The sequence below is a fragment of the Acomys russatus genome, chromosome 32, assembly GCF_903995435.1.
Source record: "Acomys russatus chromosome 32, mAcoRus1.1, whole genome shotgun sequence".
Lineage (NCBI taxonomy): Eukaryota > Metazoa > Chordata > Mammalia > Rodentia > Muridae > Acomys > Acomys russatus.
In genome coordinates this window covers 35,760,302-35,778,115 of record NC_067168.1, presented here as the reverse complement: position 1 = coordinate 35,778,115, position 17,814 = coordinate 35,760,302, and the positions used below count along the sequence as shown (strand labels likewise).

At 46.5% G+C, this 17,814-nt stretch overlaps 1 protein-coding gene and 1 pseudogene across 2 annotated transcripts in view; one reads left to right on the top strand and one right to left on the bottom strand.

Moving 5' to 3' along the window:
* Positions 1 to 11,123, bottom strand: part of Map4 (microtubule associated protein 4) — a 130,422-nt gene extending 119,299 nt beyond the window's left edge. Inside the window, exon 1 of one of the 2 annotated variants that reach the window (XM_051140323.1) lies at positions 10,930 to 11,123. The gene's annotated coding sequence lies outside the window, so the exon portion shown is untranslated. The remainder of the gene's footprint in view (positions 1 to 10,929) is intronic. The other variant, XM_051140321.1, reaches the window with a different exon arrangement.
* Positions 11,124 to 15,615: 4,492 nt separating this feature from the next.
* On the top strand, positions 15,616 to 16,045 carry LOC127184146 (60S ribosomal protein L32-like; annotated as a pseudogene).
* Positions 16,046 to 17,814: the final 1,769 nt, after the last annotated feature.

The window sequence follows — 17,814 nt, the reverse complement described above, 5'->3', positions numbered from 1 at the left end:
CCAGCACTCGGGAGGCAGAGGGCAAGCGGATCGCTGTGAGTTCAGTGCCAGTCTGGTTTACAGAGTGAGTCCAGGACAGCGAAGGATATATAGAGAGAAACCCTGTCTTGAAAAACCAAATAAAAGAAAAAAGAAAGAAAAGATAAAAAGAAAGCAATTGTAAGGGGGGCATGGTGGTGCATGCCTGTAATCCCAGCATTGTCAGGCTGCAGTGAGAAAGGGCCATTCTCTATAAGCGGCTCAAAGTACCTCCTGCATTAACCAGTTCCCCCAGCCCCTGGACCGGTTGCTGAAGCTTGCCCACAAGTGCAGGTCAGAGGCAAAGCAGAAGAAGCAAAGGCTACTAGCCTGTGCTGACAGGAAAGCCTCTGGGAAAGGGACCTCCCAACTAAAAGACCACCTGTCCTTCAAGCAGGGGTCAATACAGTCATCACCTTAGTGGAGAACAAGGCTCAGCTGGTGGTGACTGCCCATTGCGTAGACCCCACTGAGCTGGTGGTTTTCCTACCTGCCCTGTGTCCCCTACTGCATCATCAAGGGAAAGGCCAGGCTGGGGCGGCTGGTCCACAGGAGGACTTGCACCACTGTTGCCTTCACAGAGGTTAGCTCAGAAGACAAGGGTGAAGGGTGCTCTGGCTAAGCTGGTGGAAGCTATCAGGACCAATTACAACGACAGATACGATGAGATCCACTGCAAGTGGGGAGGCTACATCCTAGTTCCTAAATCAGTGGCTCCCACTGCCAAGCTGGAAAAGGCAAAGGCCCACTCAGATCCAGTCAGTGGACAGGGCATTCTCCATGGTTGTGGGGAGAGCAGAGACTGACTCTGACGTGAACTCTGGTGCCCCCTATTTGACCACTTCCCCTTGGTGGGAAGGCTGGTGGCACTCAAGAGAAAGGGGAAGCCAGCTATCCAGATGAGACCTGACAGGCTGTGATCATATGGTCGGGGAGGAGGTCCCCTTCTGTCCCAGGTCTAGGGACAGAGGAGGGAGAGGGAGGGAACAGGAAGATACAAGTGAAGGGATAACAGTTGGGATGTAATATGAATAAATTATTTTAAAATTAAAAATAGCCAGGCTGTGGGCTCAATTTCCTTAACAATTATACTTTATTATGAACTTGTACCTCCCTCACAACCCGACTAGCCTAAACAAGAGGGAAAGGAGATTAAGGAAAACAGCAATGAAACCTTGTGGGTATCAGTTCCTACGACCGATTCTCCTGGTGTAGTCAGCAGGATTGCAGCAGTCCAGAAATTCAACCAAAGTTGCTGCTGGAACCTGGAGCCTCAGCCAGAGCCCAAAGCCTTGAAGCCTTCCCTGGAGCAGTTCTAGGAAGTGGGGCAATGAACAGCCAAACAATGCCAAGTCCCAAAAATGCCCAGCCTCCTGTTTTGGGCTCATATATGAATCTCCTCTCAGAGTCTGTTCTAGGATGTTTTTCAGCTGGCAACAACCAAGCCCCCCAGTCGTTCCACTTCTAAGTGGATATAAACATCACCTGCTCTCTCACACATCTGTTCCCCACCCCACACGTGGAATCAAAACAAAAACATGTTTATCTCCCCTACACCGACACCGGGCAGGGGTGGCATACCCCTTTAATCCCAGCACTTGGGAGGCAGAAGCAGGAGGCCAGCCTGGTCTATTGAGGGATTTCCAAGACAGCTAGAACTGTTACACAGAGAAACCCTGTCTCAAAATTAATTAATTAAAAATAAAAAAAGAAAAAAAAAAGGGAACTCACCACTAAACTGGGTTAAATGTACACTGCTAAGTTTTCTGTACATAAATATAATTACAAAAAAATTTTTTTAAAGAAAGGTCTGACCACTCAGAACAGCCTCAATGAGATTGTACCTTCTGCCTCTACCCTGGTCATCAGAGCCATCAATGAGCCATAGAAAGTGAAAGAAGAAAAAAAGAAAAAGAAAATATGAAACATATCAGAAATTTTGATGAGACTATCAACACTGCCCAACAGACTGAGTATCCATCTTTAGGCAGAGACCTTTCTAAAATTATTAGGTAGATCCTGAGTACTGCATAGTCTATATATAGGCTGTGATGTGAATGGCTACCACCATCAGGATGAAATTAACAGTGATGTAGTGACATGGCCAGCAACTAGAAAATACTTCTATAAAAGACCATCTAGGGCTGGGTGTGGTGACACACACCTTTAATCCCAGCACTCAGAGGCAGACGGATCACTATGAGTTCAAGGCCAGCCTGGGGGAGGAGGACCGACATATAATATATAATAACAACAGTAAAAAAGATGGGTACAATACAACCCAGCAATTCCTCTCAGATGTGTACATCCATGAGAAATAAGCATGTAATCACACATAATCACAACACTTCAGTTCCTAAGGCAGGGAACAACAAGATTAAGGTCAGTCAGAGATATATTGTGAGTTGTGGGTGAGCTTGGGTTGCAGAGTAAGCTCTGTTGCAACAATTAAACACATAACAAGATAATAAAAAATGTGTCCATACAAAAGCCTGTAAAATACACAGTAGAGCCGGATGGTACATGCCTGCAATAACCCCAACACTCAGGAGGCAGACCAAAGAGAAATGCCACAAATTCAAGCTCAGCCTGGTCTACTCAGCAAGTTCCAAAGGAGCCAGGGCTGAAAAAACAAACAGAAAACTCAAATATGCAAAGGCATGTGGGATCTCTGTGCTTGAGGCCAGCCTGGTCTACACAGAAAAATCCTGTCTCAAATACACACACAAACACACACACACACACACCACATACATACACCACACAAAAACCATAAGGAAAAAAATCCTTGGGTTTAATCTCTACCTAGCCCTTCAAAAACTGGTAGTGATGCGTGCCTGCTATGCTACCACTGATAAAGGAGAGGTACCAGAATCTCATATAAAGTCATCCTTGACTACACAGGAAGCTTGAGGTCACTAAGACATACATGACATGTCTGGACTACAAATTTGAAAAAGGCCAGATTATGACCCTGATCAATAGATCTATCTCCCTTCTCTCCTCTCCCCCCCTTCTCCCTCTCTCTGTCTCTCTCTCTGTCTCTCTCTCTCTCTCTGTCTGTCTGTCTCTCTCTCTCTCTCTCTCTCTCTCTCTCTCACACACACACACACACACACACACACACACACACACACACACACACACACACACCTTTACAAAGAAAAAAGGGGTCTTAATATTAATAGCATAAGAAAGCATAATAGAGCTAGGCACGGTGGCACATGCCTTTAATCCTAGCACTAGGGAGGCAGAGACAGGAGGATCGCGGTGAGTTCAAAGTGAGTCCAGGACAGCCAAGGCTACACAGAGAGACCCTGACTCGAAAGAAACAAAAAAAAAGAAAAGAAAGAGAGAAAGAAAGAAAAGAAAAGAAAGGAGTAATGCAATTCCAGTTCCAGGGGGATCTTCCGGCCTATGCAGGCACCGACTTCAATGATACATGTACATGCAAGCTAAACATCCACACATCTGAATTAAAATAAAGATTTTTTTTTCCCCCCAAGACAAGGTTTCTCTGTGTAGTCCTGGCTGTCCTGAACTTGCTTTGTAGACCAGGCTGGCCTGGAACTCACAGAAATCTGCCTGCCTCTGCCTTTCAAGTGCTAGGATTAAAGGAGCACACTACCACACTCAGCTAAAATTAATTTTTTAAAAGTAATATATACAAATATTTATTAGCAGGAGCATTTAAGTAAAAAATAAAAGTATGTGGGGGCTGAGAGATGCTCAGCAGTTAAGAGCACTGTCTGCTTTTCCTGAGTTTTTGTCTCGAAAAAGCAAAACAAAACAAAGAAGTGTCTGCCTTGTTCTGTTGGTTTCTTTGTTTCTTGATATTTATTATTTACTTTTAAGTAATGTATGTGTCTGTGTACGCATGTGAGTGCAAGTGCCCAGATGCCAAAAGCTTCAGCTCTCCTTAGGGATGGGATTGCAGGTGCTTGTGAGCCCAGGGTTGATGCTGGGAACTGAACCTGGATGAGCAGCACGCACTTTAACTACTGAGCCATCTCTCCAGTCCTGTTTGTTTTTGGGTTTTGTGGAAGAGATTGTTTGTTGTTGCTGTTGCTGTGTTGCTTTGTGTAGACAAGACTACATAAAGAAACCCTGTGTAGCAATAAGGTTGCTGTCCTAGAACCAGTTCTGTAGAACAAGCTGGCCTCTAACTCACAGAGATCCACCTGTCTCTGCTTCTGCCTCCAAAGTGCCACCACTGCCCAGCTTGTTTGCTTGGGGTTTTGTTATTGTTGCTTGGTTCAGTTTGTATTTTTTGAGATAGGATCTCATGTAGTCCAGATTAATCTGAAACTTGATATGTATTTTACCCATAAGAAAGTCTGAACCCGGGATGAACAGCCAACATAATCAATCAGTCATTACAACAGTATTTCTAGGTTCATGAAAGAACTACTGCATGAATGAAGCCAGAACACACTTCCCTAAGAAATAATATATAAAATCAACTTATGGTTTCTACTATAACTCTCAGAAGTCTCTGATATTTAGTGGTTTGGTTTTTTTTTTTTTTTTTTTTTTTTGGTTTGGTTTGTTTGTTTGTTTGATTTTTCGAGACAGGGTTTCTCTGTGTAGCCTTGGCCATCCTGGACTCACTTTGTAGACCAGGCTGACCTCGAACTCACAGCAATCTGCCTGCCTCTGCCTCCCGAGTGCTGGGATTAAAGGCGTGCGCCATTACGCCCGGCTACAACTCAATAATTAAAAATCAGGGCTGGGGCTGGAGAGATGGCACACAAAATGCCATTTACTGTATAGAATCATTTATATAATATACATGCGGAATACCAGCAGGAAGTTTAGGGGTTAGGTGAACAGAGAACAACTGCTTGCTAGCGGGATATCGGGTTTCTTTGGGGGATGATGAAAATGTTCTAAAATTAGGTTCTCATTACAGAATATTGTGAATACACCAAAAACCACCAAATTATATGATTTTTAAATGGTGAGATTTTTCTTTTAACTAAAAAATATTTTTAATTCTCTTATATATTACATCCCCACAGTAGTTTCTCCCTCCCTCTCCTCCCACCAGTCTCTTCCCCCACCTCCCCTCTTCCCTAGAGCTACCCCTCCTCTGCCTCGCCTTGGGGTGGGGGGAATCAGGCCTCCCAGGGACATTAACCAAACACTGCATAACAAGCTACAATAAGACCAGGCACATACCATCACATCAAGGCTGGATGAAGTAATCTAGTAGGAAGAAAAGGGTCCCACAAGTAGGCAAAAAGAGTCAGGACAGCCCCTGCCCTCAGTGTTAGAATTCCCACAAGAACAGGAAGCTACACAGCCACCATAACAGATATGCAGAGGACCTAGGTCAGACCCCTATAGGACCCTGATCTCTGCAAGTCAGTTGATTCTGTGGATTATATGATGAGCTTTATATCTACATTCCATCTTCATTTTTTTTTAATGTCAAACGACAAATCTGTGAAGACTTTTGTTTTGTTTTGTTTTGTTTTTCAAGACAGGGTTTCTCTGTTATCTTGGCTGTCCTGAACTAGCTTTGTAGTCCAGGCTGGCCTTGAACTGACAGTGATCCACCAGCCTCTGCTTCCCTGCTTCTGCCTCCCTCCTCTGCTGGGATTAAAGGCATGCACCACCTTGCCCAGCTCTTATGAAGACATATTAATGGAAATTTGAGGAGTACTTATCCCAGTCTAGGATCAAAAGTGGTCAAAAACAGCTTTCTCACCGGGCAAGGTTCAGAGCTACAATCCTTGCACTCAGAAGGCAGAAACAGGGAATGCGACAAGTTTGAGGCAACACTGGGCTATACAGCAAGTTATAGGCCAAGCAGAGTCATGCAGTAAGACTGTTTTCAAAACACACAAACACAGAGACTGCAGAAATAGCACAGCAATTAGAAGCACTTGTTCTTGCAAAGGACCCCGTTTGGTTTCTAGTACCCACAAGGTAGCTTTCAATCTCCCGTAACTCCAGTTCCAAGGGATCCAACACCTTCTTCAGTACGCCCTAAGCACCAGGTACACACATGTGGTGCACATACATGCAGGCAAAACCAGTCATACTAGTAAATCTTTTTCAATTTAAACACAAACATAGGGGCTGGAGAGATGGCTCAGAGGTTAAGAGCACTGACTACTCTTCCAGAGGTCCTGAGTTCAATTCCCAGCAACCACATAGTGCCTCACAGCCATCTACAATGTGATCTGATGCTCTCTTCTGGCTTGCAAGTGTACATGCAGGCAGAGCACTGTATACAGAATAAATAACAAACATAAAAAAATTTTTTCCCTGGTTTTTTCAAGACAGGGTTTCTCTGTGTAGCCTTGGCTGTCCTGACTCACTTTGTAGACCAGGCTGGCCTCAAACTCATGGAGACAGATCTCCCTTTGCCTCTGGGTCATTTTTTTTTTAACATATAGTGTTCTGCCTGCACATCAGAAGAGGATACTAGATCTCATTGTAGACAGTTGTGAACCAACCATGTGGTTGCTGGAAATTGAACTCAGAACCTCTGGAAAAGTAGACAATGCTCTCAACTGCTAAGCTATCTCTCCAGCCCTGGGTCATTTTCTTATACAAAGAATTTTTTGTTTTGTGTTTTGGTGTTTTGAGACAGGGTTTCTCTGTGTAGCCCTGGCTGTCCTGGAACTCACTCTGTAGACCAGGCTGGCCTCAAACTCAGAGATCCACCTGCCTCTGCCTCTCAGGAGCTGGGATTAAAGGCATATACACCACAGCCCAGATTTGACAGAGAGACAGAGAGAGCAGGGGGGGGGGGGGAGTGCAGGGAGGGAGGGAACACTTTAAATAGGACAAAATAAACTGGGCATAGTGGCACACACCTTTAATCCCAGCCCTTGGAAAGTGGAGACCGACAGCTGAATCTCTGAGTTCCAAGCCAGTCTAATCTACAGAGTCACTCCAGCCAGGGCTACACAGAGAAACCCTGTCTCAAAGGGGGGAAAAGAGGGAAAGGGGGCGGGGGTTGGAGATGGCTCAGAAGTTAAAAGTGCATACTGTTGTATCTTTTCTCTCTAACGTGTATGTGTATATTCATTTGAGCGTGTGAATGTGGGCATATGAATGCCCAAATACGACCATGTCAGTAGAGAACAGCTTCCGGTATGCCTTCTACCTTGTTTGAGACAGGGTCCTCTGTGTTTGGGGTTTTTTTGTTGTTGTTGCTGCTTTGGGTTTTTTTGAGGGGAGGTTTGTTTTTTGGTTTGTTGTTTCTGTTTTTCAAGACAGGGTTTCTCTGTGTAGCCTTAACTGTCCTGTAACATTCTCTATAAACCAAGCTGCCTCTGCCTCTAGAGTGTTGGGATTAAAAGAGTTTGCCAAATAAATAAATAAATAAATAAATAAATAAATAAATAAATAGTTTGCCACCATAGGCCAGCTAAGCATTGTTTGTTTGTTTGTTTGTTTGTTTTTCAAGACATAGTGTCTCTGTGTAGCCTTGGCTACTCACTTTATGGATCCGCCTGCCTCTGCCTCCCTGAATGCTAGGAAAAAACATCTTTTCTTGAAAAAGTCTTCACCATAGCCCAAGCTGTCCTAACCTATCTTCATGCCTCTTTGGTTTTTGTCAAACATAGTCTTTGATGTCCTCAAACAAAGAGATATGCCTGCCTCTGCCTCTCAGTGCTGAAATTTAAGGTGTGAGCCACCACTCCCTCTATGCCTCTCCCTTTTTTTTTTTTTTTTTTTTAAAGATGTACTTATTAAGCTGGTTAGCGGGGCGCACGCCAGTGCTGGCACTGGGGAGGCAGAGGCCAGCCTGGTCTACAAAGTGAGTCCAAAACAGCCAAGCTAAACAGAGAGACCCTGTCTCAAAATACAAAAACAAAAACTACAAAAAAAAAAAAGATATACTTATTTATTTAATGTATATGAATACTTTAGCTGCATGTACACCTGCATGCCAGAAGAGGGCATCAGATCTCATTATAGATGGTTGTGAGCCACCATGTGGTTGCTGGGAATTGAACTCAAGACCTCTGGAAAAGCAGGTGGTCCTCTTAACCACTAAGCCATCTTTCCAGGCCCGCCTCTCTCCTTTTTTCAGCTCTTCTAAACCTAAAATTATTTCAAAATGAAAGATTTTTTTTTTGTTTTGTTTTGTTTTGCTTTTTGAAAGAGAGTTTCTCTTGCAGTCCTAGCTATCCTGAGTTTGAGGCCAGCCTGGTCTACAAAAATGAGTCCAGGACAGCCAGGACTGTTATACAGAGAAACCCTGTCTCAAAAAAAAAAAAAAAAAAAAAAAGACAAAGAAAAACCAATTCTCAAACTAAAGCTAAAGAAATTCCAAAGCTGCCTGGCAGTGGTAGCACATGCCTTTAATCCCAGCATTTAGGAGGCAGAGGCAGGTGGATCCCTGTGAGTTCAAGGCCAACTGGTCTACAAAGTAAGTCCAGGACAGCCGAGGCTACACAGAGAAACCCTGCCTCAAAAAACGGGGGGGGGGGGGGGTCCCAAAGCTGAATGCTGAGATATAACTGTGATATTCGTAGACAGGAAGATGGCTTGAGTCCAGGAGCTCCAGACCAGCCTGGCCAACACAAGACCCCAATCCCAGGGAGACAGACAGACAGACAAACAATATGCAGGTGCTTCCTTCGTTTGTCATCAAACAATGGAAAATAACTTTAATACAGAATGCAACCTTATTTGTATATTTGAGATTTTAGCACAGGTACACTATTAAACATATGAATAGATGTTTTTAAATCTGGGACGTGGAAACACCCCAAGCTAGGTATTGTATCATATACCAATAATCCTAGCATTTGAAAAGCTGAGGAACAGCAGGGCAGTGGTGGTTCGTGCTTTGAATCCTAGCACACAAGAGGCAGAAGCAGGAAGGAAATGGATCTCTGAGTTCTAGGCCAGCCTGGTCTACAGAGTGAGTTCCAGGACAGCCAGGGATATTACACAGAGAAACTCTGTCTCAAAAAGGGCAACTCACTAATCTTCAATAACTTGATTAAATTAAAATATTCCTGAGAACATTCACTGCCCTCATTCCAATACTATAATCAACTACTTTACTGATTAGGCTGCCAGGAAAAATACAGTGGAGGTGTTTTGGGCCAGTGGATAATTAAGTCCAAGTGTGTACAAGGCATCAATACTTCCACACACACTGGAACCTGATTCATAAACCTGCTGAGTTTGCATTGCACGAAGAAGGGAAAAAAAAGTCCCTAGAAGTTGGTAGGTATTAACTCAAAAGAGCAATAGCTTTAATCACCTTAAGCTAAATGTGAAAGGAGATTATGACCGTGATAAAAAAAATTTGTTTTTAATTTTTTAATGCCTGCCATCTTTGAAAGGAAGTAGTAGTATGGGCCATCAGACTCTATCCATTGAAAAGCCATTACCTGAACACACTCCTCGAAGTAGAGAAAAAGTTACAAAGTTCCAAGTACCTGCAGCACTGTTCAGATAGATGGAGTCTCTTGCTTAGCAACTGTAGTGTTGTCTACCAAACACTCAGCCTGTCATAGTTAGGGCATGACAACTGTTCACTCTAAATCCATGTGCTCAGCTTGGATTCAGGATTGATTTATAAAAATAGCTGCTGCTATTGCTGGTCTTTGAATCTGCGCTGATGACTGCGCAGTGTTACCCTATAGGCCTAGAGCAGCTGTATTTCCCTCACCACACCCATCGCTCTGCCTACCCAGCCAAGCTGCCGGCAACCGCCGCCCCCTTCTCGCTTGTCACCCTCCCACCCCACCCCCTCACCCCCATCTCTGCACCATACTATTCTCTCCCTCCTCCTGGGCTGAGTGAGCAAATTACAAGCACAAATATCCCCTGATGCAATGCCACAACCATCCCTGGGAAAGAGCAGAGGCAGTTGCCAAAAGCGCAGCAGTAGAAAAATGGGCGGGAGACACTCACAGGGAGCAAGAAACACTGTAGAGGCCCGGGGGGGGGAGAAATACTGTAACTGGACCAGGAGAGGAAAAGGGGAAAGGGGGGATTCCAACAGAAAGCTGGGTAACGCTAATCTTCCCTGAGAAATACAGGCCACAACCTCCCTCCGTGAAGGGCCGAGTTCTGGATTCCAAAAACACAAATCTGTGGGGAAATCAGTCTCTTCCCCCAAAGCAGCAAATGCATTTATCTACACAATCCTAGAGATAAGCAAAACCTCTCAAACACGCCCAGGAGGCAATCTCAACTAAAGTTGAGCTCCGGCTCTAACAGTCCGAAAAGAGCTCGTCCGGTGTGCCAAACAAACCACAATCTCTGCTGTGAGTAACGTTTCGGACGGCCGCAGCTAGTCCTGGTCCCTATTTCCCGGCTCCGCACCCTTTACGTGACCCCCTCTGCATTCTCAAAGCCAGACACTACAGACGCGCGTCAGTCCCCAAACTGTGCGGCGCCCACGCACACAAGGGCTCGAGTTAAGATTCTCCGGACCACCCTTCAGCCCCACTCATAACACCCAGACAGGACACCCGGAGGCTCGCCTCGGTTCCCACATCCACTGACTCCCCTCCTGAAGCCTGGAGAAACGACCCTGGTGTCCCTCTGCGTCCCGAACCCCACCCAAGGGCCCAGGCTGCAGCCGACCCTCGGTGTCGAGACCCAAGCACATGTCCAGCCTGAGGCAAGCCGCTGGGCTCCCCAGCCTCAAGACGCCCCGAGGCAGGATCTCTTGGCCTGTCTCGCCAGCTACGGTCCCCTTAGAAGGCGCCTCCGACACTGCAAAGGTCACGCCCGGAGGCCCCCCACCGGGCCCCCTCTCGCAGCCACCCCCGGTGTCCCGCAGGCGGACAGCCACCGCCCTTCCCCGCCTCGGGCGGGACCTGTGGGGGTCCCTGGCGGCCGCCGCGAGAACCGGGGGGGCAGTGTCTCGGGGGACAGTGAGAAGGCCGACCCTCCGTGCCCGATCTCACCCGCACTCACCCGCCGCCGCCGAGCCCGAGCCGGAGCCGCAGGAAGCCGGGAGAGGGCAGAGAGGAGCCGGGAGCAGCCGGGAGGAGCCGCAGAAGCCACAGAGCAAGCAGGAGGGGCGGGGCACAGGGAGGTGGCCGCTTCCTCGTCGCCCTCTTGAAGGCCGGCACGAAGGCGGAGCCTCCCCGCCGCCAGCGGGCGCCGCCCCAACCAATGGGTGACGCCGAGGGGCGGGCCGAGGCGCCGCGAACCAATCCACGCCGGCCCCTGCTCCTTGACCTCTCCGTGGAAGCCGCACGAGCGACGGACCGTTGGCGAGGCGCGCGTCGGGGGTCTAGGCTGCGGCCTCCCGCCCGCGGATGCCCCAGCGAATGGCGAGCCTCAGGCCGCCTCCGCCGTTCTGAGATGGCCGCTGCTTCCTTTCCCAGAGGGGAGGATGCTAGGGAAGGCGCAAGCGGCCTAGGTGCGGGTGGGCCCAAGTGGGCCGCGCCGGCCCTGACTGGTGGGCTCTATGATGTAATCTGGGAGGGGCGCGGGGCGGGGCATGAAGCTCGCTGCTCTTCCCGGGGAACTCTGACGGCCTTGAAACGTGGCTAGACCGAGTTGAGAAGGGACTTTGTTGATTGCACAACAGATTATATACTTTTGCGTGTATTTAGTAACTTAAAATATAGTTTTTTGGAAAACTTAAAACCCATCTTTGCTCGCTTTTGGTTTTTTGAAACAGTCTCTAACAGCATAGCACAGGCTGGCCTGAAATTTACTTTGTATCACCCACCTGCCTCAAAGTGATGGCAGTCCTGCCGCAGTCTCTCAAATGCTGAGATTAGACGTGAGCCGCTACACCCAGCTAATATTACCTCTTCTTTTTTTAATTTTTATTTTATTTTTTTGAGACAGAGTGTCACTATGTTTGATTCACATTATATCGCCTGTGAATAATACCGGTCCAGAAGAAATAGTGATAGCTAACCCCTGTGAGTGCTTACTCCATGTTCCACATAATGTAAATCATCACAGCAGCCCTACATGGTTAATAAATATACCCTCATTCCCTTTTGTAGTTTTGGTTGTGACCTCTTTATTCCATTTTTTTTTTTTTTTTCGGGACAGAGTTTCTCTGTGTAGCCTTGGCTGTCCTGCACAAACTTTGTAGACCAAGCTGGCATGGAACTCAAAGCGAATCCGCCTGCCGCTGCCTCCCAACTGCTGGGATTAAAGTCGTGCATCACCACCGCCCGGCTTCTTTCTTTCTTTCTTTTTAATATTTTTATTTAATTTTAATTTATGTGCATTGGTGTGAGAGTGTCAGATCTTGGAGTTACAGACAGTTGTGAGCTGCCATGTGGGTGCTGGGAATTGAACCCGGGACCTTTGGAAGAGCAGACAGTGCTCTTAACCACTGAGCCAACTCTCCAGCCCCAAACCGCCCGGCTTCTTTATTCCATTTTTATGAAGGAAGAGACGAACAAGTTTAGTAATAACATAAGGTCAACAAGCCAGGATTTAGCTAGTGGGGCTTTAACTTAGGTAGCCAGGTGCTAGGATCGTAAACTCAGGCATATACAGGTTATCAGGAAGACTTAGGAAGTACAGGTGTGCTTTGTAGCCTTGGGAAAGGTAAGCCTCAATTTTCTCATTTATGAAAATTAGATAATAGTCGCTCTCAATAGAGTTAGTAATAGGATGCCAGCAGTAAAATACCATATTCCCGCCGGGTGTGGTGGCACACCCTTTAATCCCAGCACTCCGGAGGCAGTGGCAGGCAGATCGATGTGAGTTTGAGGCCAGTCTGGTCTACAAAGTGAGTCCAGGACAGCCAAGGCTACACAGAGAAACCCTGTCTCGAAAAACCAAAAAAAAAGGAAAAAGAAAATAAAAACCAAAATAAAATAAAATACCATATTCCCTGTGAAGTCTCAGCATGGCTTCACAAATCATATAAACCTGCCAGGCCGTGGTGGCGCATGCCTTTTATCCCAGCACTAGGGAGGCAGAGGCAGGCAAATCTCTTAACTCGAGGGCAGCCTAGCTTACAAAATGAGTTCAGGACAGGCAAGGCTATACAGAGAAACCCTGTTGTGGGAAGGATTGTAAGCTTTGTCCCAGGTGAAAGCAGTCTCGGCGGGCCTTGCCCCCTTGGAAACACCATGGATAGACTGAATAGAGCCATCCTGAGTCTGAAATTCAGGAAGTGGACCCAGGAACTCCAGCCTGGCTATTGTGTTTCTTTTCTTTTCTTTTTTTGTTTTTTGTTTTTTTTGGTTTTTTTTGTTTTTTGGAGACAGGGTTTCTCTGTGTAGCCGTGGCTGTCCTAGACTCACTTTGTAGACCAGGCTGGCCTCAAACTCACAGCCTCTGCCTCCCAAGTGCTGGGATTAAAGGCATGTGCCCTGCCACTGCCCTGCAGCTATTGTGTTTCTAATTGAACATCAATGAGGACAGGGACCCTGACCCAGACCGGCCATTACTCACACAAGAGAGAGGCAGGCAGGCGGAGGAGAGAGAAGACTGAAGCTTTTGGAGCAGGATTGCAGGTGGATTTGGGGAGAGACCAGCGTGCAGGCCAGAGACACCTGGGGATCCATCCGTTCGGTGGAACAGATCCAGAAGGTTTACTCTTGCTTCCCTTTAACCCTTTTTCCCTCTTGTATAGGATTGTTGGATTGTATAATAAAGCCTAATTGTTAAGAAACAGAGCCAACACCCTGTCCTTGTTTTGGGGGGAGGCGGGGGCTGAGACGGGGGTTTGCTGTGTATTCTTTCTTGAACTCACAGGCAGTTCTCAGCATCAGAAGGCATGTTCAACTACACAATATCATTTTTTTTTTTCCTAGAAAAGGTCTTTATAGCCTAGGCTGGCCTTGATCCAGACAGGGAACTTATGATAGACCAAAACCCAACTTGGTGAACCAATTAGTTTTATTGGCTACTTACTGGAATATGAGGAAATATGAGTGAGGGGTTACACACAGGAGTAGAAATGACTCGGCGGCGACAGCTGCATCACCAAGGCAAACTCCAATATGGGTGACAACTCATGAAAGCTGTGAAAGTTGGAGCATACAGCAAAGCCTACAGGCCACTGACAGGTTGGAGAATGTCCTTTACAGTTAACTCCAGTCTAAAACTCTTCCAGGTATCTTGGGTTGGTTTGTTTCTTTCAGGCAGTTGGTCTGGTCTCAAAGTCTTTAGAACTTTCGCTCTTCTGAGAGTCTTAGGCAGCTTAGCTCTGCTCTTCTGAGAGGGACCCTGAACTCTGGCAGGGAAGAGCCTAGTAAATCTGATTGGTTTCAGGGCCTTCCTGAAGCTATTTTGAATTTTTGTTTTAAAGATTTATTTATTTATCATGTATACAATGTTCTGCCTGCATGTACACCTGCACGCCAGAAGAGGACACCAGATCTCTTTATAGATGTTTGTGAGCCAACATGTGGGTGGGATGCTGGGAATTGAACTCAGGACCTCTGAAAGAGCAGCCAGTTCTCTTAACCTCTGAGCCATCTCTCCAGCCCTTGAATTGTTTTTCTTGCTGCTTTAAGAAAGTTCCAGTCTTGGAGGAAACTGTTACATAACATTGATACAAAAAGATTTAGAAGTCTTCCACAAGTTTTTTGGTTTGGTTTTGGTTTTTCAAGACACGGTTTCTCAGTGTAGCCTTGGCTGTCCTGGACTAACTTTGTAGACCACGCTGGCCTTGAACTCACAGCGTTCCATCTACCTCTGCCTCCCGAGTGCTGGGATTAAACACCTGCGCCACCACCGCCCAGCAGTCTTCCACAAGTTTACACAATTTTTAAATGTAATTTTTATTTTTTTGGCTTTTTAAACAGGGTTTCTCAGGCCAAGCATGGTGGTGCAAACCTTTAATCTCAGCACATAGGGAGGCAGAGGCAGGCAGATCTCTGTGAGTTCAAGGCCAACCTGGTCTGCCTTATGAGTTCCAGGCCATTTAGGGCTACCTACTAAAACCCTGTCTCAAAAGGGGGCGGGGTGGAAAGCAGCTCAAAGGTTAATTGAGTGCTCTTCCAGGGGACCTGGGTTCAATTCCCACCACACACATGACAATTCACAACTGTCTACAACTCCATTTCCATGGGATCTGACACCTCACATAGATACATGCAGGCAAAACACCAGTGCACAGAAAATAAAAATAAATACATTTTTAAAAACTCCATCAGGTCAACAGACTCTCCCTTCTATGTGGTTATCAACAGCCCGACTTCTTCTTCTTTTTTTTGTTTTTTTTTTTTTGTTTGTTTGTTTTTTTGTTTTTTGAGACAGGGTTTCTTTGTATAATCTTGGCTGTCCTGGACTCACTCTGTAGACTAGAATGGTCTGGAACTCACAGGGATCCACCTGACTCTGCCTCCCTAGTGCTGGTATTAAAGGCATGCGCCACCATGCCCGGCACACCAGCCAAACTTCTATTGTTTGCGAAATACCAGTACTCATGTGCAGTGACAGGGCCTCTCTGTGTAATAACCCTGGCTGTCCTGGAACTCTCTTTGTAGACCAGGCTGGCCTCGAACTCACAGTGACCCACCTGCCTCTGCCTCCTGGGTGCTGGGATTCAAGGCGTGCGCTACCACGCCGGGCTGCTCTTTCTTGTTCAACATCTACAGTCACTAAAGAAATGAATCGTGCTTCTTCCTTGCCCTACCTGGGAGGTAGCTGCATCTCCTCTGAGGCGTCATGGTTGCCCTCTGGCCTCTGATGAAAACCAGGAGTGTCAAGAAGAGGACCAAGAAGTTTATCAGGCACCAGTCAGACCAGTATGTCAAAATTAAGCAAAACTGGAGGAAACCCAGAGTATAAACAACAGGGTGTGGAGCAGATCCTAATGCCCAACGTTCGTTAGGGAGGCAACAAGAGAACCAAGCACACGTTGCCTTGTGGCTTCTAGAAGTTTCTGATCCACAATGTCAAGGAACTGGAAGTGCTGCTGATATGCAGCAAATCTTACTGTGCTGAGATTGCTCACAACGTTTTCCTCAAGAACTGAAAAACCACTGTAGAAAGAGCAGCACATCGGGCCATCAGCGTCACCAATCCCAATGCCAGGCTACCTAGGGAAGAAAATGAGCAGATGGCTTGCATACTCGCTTCATTTGTGCTTAAATAAAACCACAAAAAACTGAAAAAAGAAAAGGAAGGGAGGAAGGAAGGAAGGAAAGGAAGGAAGGAAGGAAAGAAATGAGTCCTACAGCTGGCGATACAGTTCACTGGGAGTGTACTGTCTATCATCATGCAGGAAGAGCTGGGTTCAATTCCTAACCTGGGGCTAACCTGGGGTATATGGGTGTATACATATCAGAGAGAGCATGAACTGGAAGACTTTGAAATCCTGTTCTAGTCCAGAGACCAAGAAGAAACTGAAAGTAAGCAAGGTCACTGGTCACAATAGGAAAGAGCAAGAGGAGGACTCTTGGGAGTTGAAGGGCACACTCCCCAACTCCTCCCAACTGCTGCCAGCCACTAAGTACACAGATACAGCACAGTCAGAGAAGACAGTCAGAATTTTCTCATGAATTGTCCTAATTGTTGAGTGTAAGTAATAATTAATTGAACATTAAAAAAAAAAAAAAAGCCGCCGGGCGTGGTGGCGCATGCCTGTAATCCCAGCACTCGGGAGGCAGAGGCAGGCGGATCGCTGTGAGTTCGAGGCCAGCCTGGTCTATAAAGTGAGTCCAAGCAATTCCAGGACAGCTAAGGCTACACACAGATATAGGGGAAAGAAACAGGAAGATCACTGGGTTGCTGACAGCCTAGCTCCAGATTCACTGAGAAATCCAGACCTTGTCTCAAAGAAATCAAGGTAGAGTGACAGAGCAGAACACAGCCTTTGCTAGCCTCCACATCATGCATAGGCATGTGAACCTGCACATACAGTGAGTGTGATGAGTGTGAGTGTAAGTATGTGAGTGTTTGTGAGAGTATGTGTGAGTGTAAGTGTGTGTTGTGTGTGTGTCAGTGTGTGAGAGTGTAAGTGTGTGTGTGAGAGTGTAAGTGTGTGTGTGTGTGTGTGTGTGTGTGTGTGTGTGTGTGTGTGTATGAGAGACAGAGAGGCCGGGCGTGGTGGCACACGCCTTTAATCCCAGCACTCGGGAGGCAGAGGCAGGTGGATCGCTGTGAGTTCGAGGCCAGCCTGGTCTACAAAGTGAGTCCAGGATGGCCAAGGCTACACAGAGAAACCCTGTCTCAAAAAACCAAAAAAAAAAAGAGAGAGAGAGAGAGAGACAGAGAGAGAGAATGAAAATTCTCCTGCCTCCACATTCAAAGTACTAGGACTATAGGTGTGTACATTACCATGCCTGATAGAGGAGTGTTATTTAAAAAGAAAAATGAGAATAATTAGTTTCAGACTCAGGAGGCAGAGGCAGACAGATTTCTGTCTATATAGTAAGTTCCAGGCCATCCAGGGCTACACAGAGAGCTCCTGCCTGCAAAAATAAAAACAAGAACACTGTATAGCTGAACATGTCTGTGGGCTGACAGCTCTTGGTCTGCCAATTTGTCATCTCTGCTGTGCTTGCTCCTTTTCCCCATTGGGGGTGGGGGTGGCTACCATCATCTAGTCCATCAGCAGCGTAGAAGCAGACAGGACGCAAATCTCAGACCCTTTGTTCAGACCTTGTGTGAGTCACTTGAAAGCCAAAAGGCAACTCTTGCCAATTCAGTAAGCCTCTGAGGAGATCTGGGAAGAGATCAAAATGGAAGGGAATCTTTTCAAAGCTGCTTGCCTTGGCACTTTTCACTTAGCTTGGAATCAAACATTTGGCGGCTTGGGCAAACTAACTTATATTTAGGAAAGAGCTACACATCTTCATGGAATTCCTGTGGGCACAATCCCGGCTGACTCAGTTAGAATCCAGAGAACTTAGCAGGAAAGCA